Source organism: Pleuronectes platessa, chromosome 12, assembly GCF_947347685.1.
Source record: "Pleuronectes platessa chromosome 12, fPlePla1.1, whole genome shotgun sequence".
Lineage (NCBI taxonomy): Eukaryota > Metazoa > Chordata > Actinopteri > Pleuronectiformes > Pleuronectidae > Pleuronectes > Pleuronectes platessa.
Genome location: NC_070637.1, coordinates 25,968,119 through 25,976,775, shown reverse-complemented (window position 1 = coordinate 25,976,775; position 8,657 = coordinate 25,968,119).

The window sequence follows — 8,657 nt, the reverse complement described above, 5'->3', positions numbered from 1 at the left end:
TCTGAGGCCTCGTCAACACATCATTCAAATTCATATCAGCTTTATTTAACAGCGACAGTGAACATCAATAACCAGAGTCGGAGGAATCACTCAAATGTTTAATTCAAGTAAAAGTAGCAAATTAACTTTTCTACTTGAGAAAAATACTTTAAATACTTACTGAGTATATCCTGTTGCCAGATCAACAATTAGAATTTAAAAACTTCAACTGAACTACGACTCTACACCAGCTGAGAGAATTTTAAAATTAACAAAATAAATGTTTGTATGAATGAAACCAAAATTTATATAAAATATAAAATTTATGTTGATAATCAGAAGAGACAACATGACAAAAAAACTAAAACATCTGCAAAACTTTAATTTCACCAATGAAGCTAAAAATAAACCAGGTTCACCACACACACACACACACACACACACACACACCCCCACTTTATTAACGAATCCCCATCCATGTGTTCTCTCTCCCCCTCTCAGTGGTGAGGTGTCCTACTTTAACGCCGGGACCCAGCGACCTTCTCGTTGATTAAACAAACAGAAATATGTCGGCCATGGCCGGCGGCACTTTGTCGATCCTCTGCCAGCACCGTCCACCAGTTGTGTCTTTAACAGAACAACACACTCAGCGCTCTCAGCCCATTAACATTCTGAAATAATCACAGAGCCGGGAGTTTCTTTAATTCTTTCAGCTCTGAGGCCTGATGAAGACACACACACACTCACAAACACTCACAAACACACAAACATGCACACACTCACAAACACTCACAAACACACACACATACACGCACATACACACACACACACACACACACACACACATACACACACACACACACACACACACACACACACACACACACATTCCTGTCATTGATTTCTTACTGTGAAATGTAAACGTATGAGGAGAGACTGTGATCTCTACTGGTTCCTCAGAAGCTGTTGTGACAGTTGAAGTGAGTAATCGTGGGAATTCAGATGAAATTCAGATGTTGAGTTAACACCTGAGTCACGAGGGGTTGAGAAATCAAGTCACTGATGTTTCAGTTGATTATGAAACGATGACAACACAACGTCGGACTTCAGTCATCGAACCAACAGGAAACATTTCAGTCATTTTTACAGGTTCAGAGACTTTACTGAGTCTTCTTCAGTTCTACTGGTTTTATATTTATGATATAGTTTCTCATGTGACCACACACACACACACACACACACGTGTTTGTTATTATGATCTAGAGAGAGAGAGAGAGAGAGAGAGGGATGGAGAGGTAGAGTGAGAGGTAGAGAGAGAGAGAGGGAGAGACATAGGCAGAGAGAGGGATGGAGTGGTAGAGAGAGAGAGAGGGAGAGACACAGAGAGATAGGGAGACATAGGGAGAGAGAGCGAGAGAGAAAGAGAGAGGGATTGAGATGTAGAGAGAGAGGGAGAGACACGGAGAGAGAGGGAGAGACACGGAGAGAGAGGGAGGTAGGGAGAGAGAGATAGGGAGAGGGAGAGATAGATAGATAGAGAGAGACAGAGAGAGAGAGAGAGAGACACAGAGAGACAGAGAGACAAACAGAGCGAGAGAGAGAGAGAGAGACAGAGAGACAAACAGAGCGAGAGAGAGAGAGAGAGACAGATAGAGATGTAGAGAGAGAGAGGGAGAGAGAGAGAGAGAGACAGACAGAGAGGTGGAGATGTAGAGAGAGAGAGAGAGAGAGACAGACAGAGAGAGAGGTGGAGATGTAGAGAGAGAGAGAAATAGAGAGACAGACAGAGAGGTGTTACACAAGCAGCTGTTTATAGCTGAGTCATTTCTCCTCCTTCAGAGGGGAGGTGAGGTCTCCTCCTCCTCTCAGACTGAATCAGGAGGAAACGACTCTGACCTTGAATCACTCAGAACAAATGAAATCTTACTTCATTTGTATCCTGAGGGAGATTTTAGGGTTGACTCTTCACTTCCTGTTGTTTTGGTTCAGGGGCGTTGAACCTCCGGCCTCCGGGACGTCAGAGACACAGTTCACACACGAATCACGGCTGCAGGTTATACATCTAGTGCAGGTTATACATCTAGTGCAGGTTATACATCTAGTGCAGGTTATACATCTAGTGCAGGTTATACATCTAGTGCAGGTTATATATCTAGTGCAGGTTATACATCTAGTGCAGGTTATACATCTAGTGCAGGTTCTACATCTAGTGCAGGTTATACATCTAGTGCAGGTTATATATGTAGTGCAGGTTATATATCTAGTGCAGGTTATACATCTAGTGCAGGTTATATATCTAGTGCAGGTTATACATCTAGTGCAGGTTATACATCTAGTGCAGGTTATACATATAGTGCAGGTTCTACATCTAGTGCAGGTTATACATCTAGTGCAGGTTATATATGTAGTGCAGGTTATACATCTAGTGCAGGTTATACATCTAGTGCAGGTTATACATCTAGTGCAGGTTCTACATCTAGTGCAGGTTATATATCTAGTGCAGGTTATATATCTAGTGCAGGTTATACATCTAGTGCAGGTTATATATCTAGTGCAGGTTATACATCTAGTGCAGGTTATATATCTAGTGCAGGTTATACATCTAGTGCAGGTTATACATCTAGTGCAGGTTATACATCTAGTGCAGGTTATATATCTAGTGCAGGTTATATATCTAGTGCAGGTTATATATGTAGTGCAGGTTATACATCTAGTGCAGGTTATACATCTAGTGCAGGTTCTACATCTAGTGCAGGTTCTACATCTAGTGCAGGTTATATATCTAGTGCAGGTTATACATCTAGTGCAGGTTATATATCTAGTGCAGGTTCTACATCTAGTGCAGGTTATACATCTAGTGCAGGTTATATATCTAGTGCAGGTTATACATCTAGTGCAGGTTATACATCTAGTGCAGGTTCTACATCTAGTGCAGGTTATATATCTAGTGCAGGTTATATATGTAGTGCAGGTTATACATCTAGTGCAGGTTATACATCTAGTGCAGGTTCTACATCTAGTGCAGGTTCTACATCTAGTGCAGGTTATATATCTAGTGCAGGTTATACATCTAGTGCAGGTTATATATCTAGTGCAGGTTATACATCTAGTGCAGGTTATATATCTAGTGCAGGTTATACATCTAGTGCAGGTTATAAATCTAGTGCAGGTTATATATCTAGTGCAGGTTATATATCTAGTGCAGGTTATACATCTAGTGCAGGTTATATATCTAGTGCAGGTTATACATCTAGTGCAGGTTATACATCTAGTGCAGGTTATACATATAGTGCAGGTTATATATCTAGTGCAGGTTATACATCTAGTGCAGGTTATATATGTAGTGCAGGTTATATATCTAGTGCAGGTTATATGTCTAGTGCAGGTTATATATCTAGTGCAGGTTATATATCTAGTGCAGGTTATATGTCTAGTGCAGGTTATATATCTAGTGCAGGTTATAAATCTAGTGCAGGTTATATATGTAGTGCAGGTTATATATCTAGTGCAGGTTATATATGTAGTGCAGGTTATACATCTAGTGCAGGTTATACATCTAGTGCAGGTTATACATCTAGTGCAGGTTATACATCTAGTGCAGGTTATATATGTAGTGCAGGTTATATATGTAGTGCAGGTTATACATCTAGTGCAGGTTATATATGTAGTGCAGGTTATACATCTAGTGCAGGTTATACATCTAGTGCAGGTTATACATCTAGTGCAGGTTATATATGTAGTGCAGGTTATACATCTAGTGCAGGTTATACATCTAGTGCAGGTTATATATGTAGTGCAGGTTATACCACTAGTGCAGGTTATACATCTAGTGCAGGTTATACATCTAGTGCAGGTTATACATCTAGTGCAGGTTATATATCTAGTGCAGGTTATATATGTAGTGCAGGTTATACATCTAGTGCAGGTTATACATCTAGTGCAGGTTATATATCTAGTGCAGGTTATATATGTAGTGCAGGTTATACATCTAGTGCAGGTTATATATCTAGTGCAGGTTATATGTCTAGTGCAGGTTATATATCTAGTGCAGGTTATAAATCTAGTGCAGGTTATAAATCTAGTGCAGGTTATATATGTAGTGCAGGTTATATATATAGTGCAGGTTATATATGTAGTGCAGGTTATACATCTAGTGCAGGTTATACATCTAGTGCAGGTTATATATGTAGTGCAGGTTATATATGTAGTGCAGGTTATACATCTAGTGCAGGTTATACATCTAGTGCAGGTTATATATGTAGTGCAGGTTATATATGTAGTGCAGGTTATACATCTAGTGCAGGTTATACATGTAGTGCAGGTTATATATGTAGTGCAGGTTATATATGTAGTGCAGGTTATACATCTAGTGCAGGTTATATATGTAGTGCAGGTTATACATCTAGTGCAGGTTATATATGTAGTGCAGGTTATATATGTAGTGCAGGTTATACATCTAGTGCAGGTTATATATGTAGTGCAGGTTATATATCTAGTGCAGGTTATACATCTAGTGCAGGTTATATATGTAGTGCAGGTTATACATCTAGTGCAGGTTATATATGTAGTGCAGGTTATACATCTAGTGCAGGTTATATATGTAGTGCAGGTTATATATGTAGTGCAGGTTATACATCTAGTGCAGGTTATACATCTAGTGCAGGTTATACATCTAGTGCAGGTTATACATCTAGTGCAGGTTATATATGTAGTGCAGGTTATACATCTAGTGCAGGTTATATATCTAGTGCAGGTTATAAATCTAGTGCAGGTTATATATGTAGTGCAGGTTATACATCTAGTGCAGGTTATATATCTAGTGCAGGTTATATATGTAGTGCAGGTTATACATCTAGTGCAGGTTATACATCTAGTGCAGGTTATATATCTAGTGCAGGTTATATATGTAGTGCAGGTTATACATCTAGTGCAGGTTATATATCTAGTGCAGGTTATATGTCTAGTGCAGGTTATATATCTAGTGCAGGTTATAAATCTAGTGCAGGTTATAAATCTAGTGCAGGTTATATATGTAGTGCAGGTTATATATATAGTGCAGGTTATATATGTAGTGCAGGTTATACATCTAGTGCAGGTTATACATCTAGTGCAGGTTATATATGTAGTGCAGGTTATATATGTAGTGCAGGTTATACATCTAGTGCAGGTTATACATCTAGTGCAGGTTATATATGTAGTGCAGGTTATATATGTAGTGCAGGTTATACATCTAGTGCAGGTTATACATGTAGTGCAGGTTATATATGTAGTGCAGGTTATACATCTAGTGCAGGTTATATATGTAGTGCAGGTTATACATCTAGTGCAGGTTATATATGTAGTGCAGGTTATATATGTAGTGCAGGTTATACATCTAGTGCAGGTTATACATCTAGTGCAGGTTATATATGTAGTGCAGGTTATATATCTAGTGCAGGTTATACATCTAGTGCAGGTTATATATGTAGTGCAGGTTATACATCTAGTGCAGGTTATATATGTAGTGCAGGTTATACATCTAGTGCAGGTTATATATGTAGTGCAGGTTATATATGTAGTGCAGGTTATACATCTAGTGCAGGTTATACATCTAGTGCAGGTTATACATCTAGTGCAGGTTATACATCTAGTGCAGGTTATATATGTAGTGCAGGTTATACATCTAGTGCAGGTTATATATCTAGTGCAGGTTATAAATCTAGTGCAGGTTATATATGTAGTGCAGGTTATACATCTAGTGCAGGTTATATATGTAGTGCAGGTTATATATCTAGTGCAGGTTATATATGTAGTGCAGGTTATACATCTAGTGCAGGTTATATATGTAGTGCAGGTTATATATGTAGTGCAGGTTATACATCTAGTGCAGGTTATACATCTAGTGCAGGTTATACATCTAGTGCAGGTTATACATCTAGTGCAGGTTATATATGTAGTGCAGGTTATATATGTAGTGCAGGTTATACATCTAGTGCAGGTTATACATCTAGTGCAGGTTATACATCTAGTGCAGGTTATACATCTAGTGCAGGTTATATATGTAGTGCAGGTTATACATCTAGTGCAGGTTATACATCTAGTGCAGGTTATACATCTAGTGCAGGTTATACATCTAGTGCAGGTTATATATCTAGTGCAGGTTATATATGTAGTGCAGGTTATACATCTAGTGCAGGTTATACATCTAGTGCAGGTTATATATGTAGTTCAGATATATCTCAACCTGTTTTTATTTCATCAAATAACTGATTCAAACCAAACTGATCAGTAAAGTAACTTGGAGAAACATTTACTTAACGTCTGCTTTGATTCTTTAGTTTGGTTCACGTCCCCTCTGCTAACATGGAGGAACTTCTGTCAGCGTGAAGGAAACATGTGAAGCTAGCGTGTTGTCACTGACGGTTTCCCTCCAATCAGCCGTCAGTGATAAGCTCCGCCCGTCACTGCTCTGATTTACTGATGTTTGAAGAAGGTCAGTGAAGCTCCATCATAACTCAGACACAGCTCCACCATCCACCCTGAGATCTCCTCTCAACAGGTGAACGTGAAGAACCAGCTGATTATCCTTTGACCCAGATTCTCCGTGTGAGACTTGTGTCCTCTGGAGGTGTCTGGTGTCCTCAGCATGTTACAGACTGAACTGTCCAGTCTCTTCTGTCTGTGTTGGTCGTCTACAAGAGACCAGGAATCATTTCAAGATCCTGGTGTGGGACCTTCATCTTCTTCCTCTTTATTTCAGCATTAAAACCTGATAAACACATAAACACTGATGGTAACGTTTGTTATTTCCAGATAAGAAATAAAACTGAACTGTTTGATTCTGTCTCTACTTCCTGTGATTGGGCCAAAAGTCCAAACCATCCAACAAAGTGTTTTCACTGCAAACCAACAGAACCAGGTTCAGTTTGATCCAGAACCTCTTCTGGTCAGAGGAACCTTTCACACCTGATATGACCTACAGTGACTGAGACGTGTCACACCAGCACATTACAGAAAACACAACTGCAGAAGCTTCACAGTGGAAACACAACACAGCAGAAGTGAGCGACTACAGATGTTGACAGTGAAACGAGCAGATGTTCTGTAAAGTGACTCATTGTGAAAACCCGGTCGACACCTCATAGTTGATGCTCGTCTATTTGAAGTGTTACGGTGTTTGGGAAACCCAAAAGGAGAAACACACCTGTTTGAGGAAACATCTCACACAGCGGCTGCTCCACAGAGACTCGGCTCATTTCACTGTCAACATCTGTTGTGGTTCCATTGTGTGGTTTTTGTTATTGTGTCACTTCCTCTCTGTGCACCGATCAGAGCCTCGCTCTCTGACCGGTGCAGATTGGGTCACTCTCTGTTCTCTGATCAAACAGGCACACGGTGTCCGTCCAAAAGGACGAGACGTTCCTCCGCTGATCTGCTGCTGATGTGGTTTATTTATCCTCCACCAGCTGAGAGAAGGTGGCAGGGACGTCCGACGACATGTAACACTAGATAATTAAACTAAAGCAGCAATATACAGATCTATAGAACTGAGGATCGAGGTCAAAGTTCACCTTCAAAACGAAGACGAGATGTTTTAAACACACAGCAGGTCACTGACACTGAGCAGGTTCATGTGTTCATGTTCTTGTGTTGACCTGAGACACGTTGTGATGCTGCTTGTTCACGTCGATGTTGAGACATCGCAGGGACCGAGGTGGAGACGTCTGAAGTAACTGAGACGTTGAGACACAAAGGAAACGATGAAAGAGTTTCTAAACTCTCCTTTGTTGCATCTGTGTTTTTGTGTCACTTTATAGTGAAATTGTTGAAAGATAATAATAATAATAATAATTCTTATATTTCAGTCGCTGTGTGATCCCGTTTCTGACTCGCACACAAAACCAATGTGAACCTTTCATTACTTGTACAGATCACTTCATCCTTCACTTCAACCAGACATGAGCGTCATCATGTGTCCTCTCATGTGTCCTAGATTCCTCATAGGACACGTGGACATTCCTTGGTGGACTCTCTCCGACAGTCGAGTCTCGACCCGTTGACCTCGGCTAAAATAACCTGCGTAACCACAGACCCACATGAACACATGTCCACGGCCTCTTCTGATGGTGCATCCCATACTGCACTGTGTCACTGACACAGTTCAAACCACTATATATATATATATATATATATATATATATATAATATATATATATATATACGATATGTTAAATATTGGATCTTCCAGCATGTGGTCAGTCCTCAGGTTGTGTTTCGTTCGGAGGAAATAAGGAGTGAAGAGGAAGCGACGATGCAGCAGGTGAGAGATAAAACCAGTGACCTGAGCTGAAACCAGCAGCTCAGGTCACTGGTTTACTTCTCACCTTTTGTTTCTCACTCTTCTTTTATTCGTGCCACAGTCAACACGAGCTTTAAACTTTACTTAACTTCTCAGATGTTTATTTGCTTTGTGTATCTGCAGGATTTGGAGTTCGACCAACACAAAGACCAACACCACTGAAACACCGAGTCCGTGCTCGTCCCCTCGTTTCTCTGGATGATGTAACACCTGATGATGTAATACCTGATGTCTCCACACGTCTCTCACATTACGACACTTTGGTGTTTTTAAATAGAAGATAAACAAACGACGGTCAGATCAGGTGAGAGTGTGAATCTGTGATCTCTGCTGGACGACC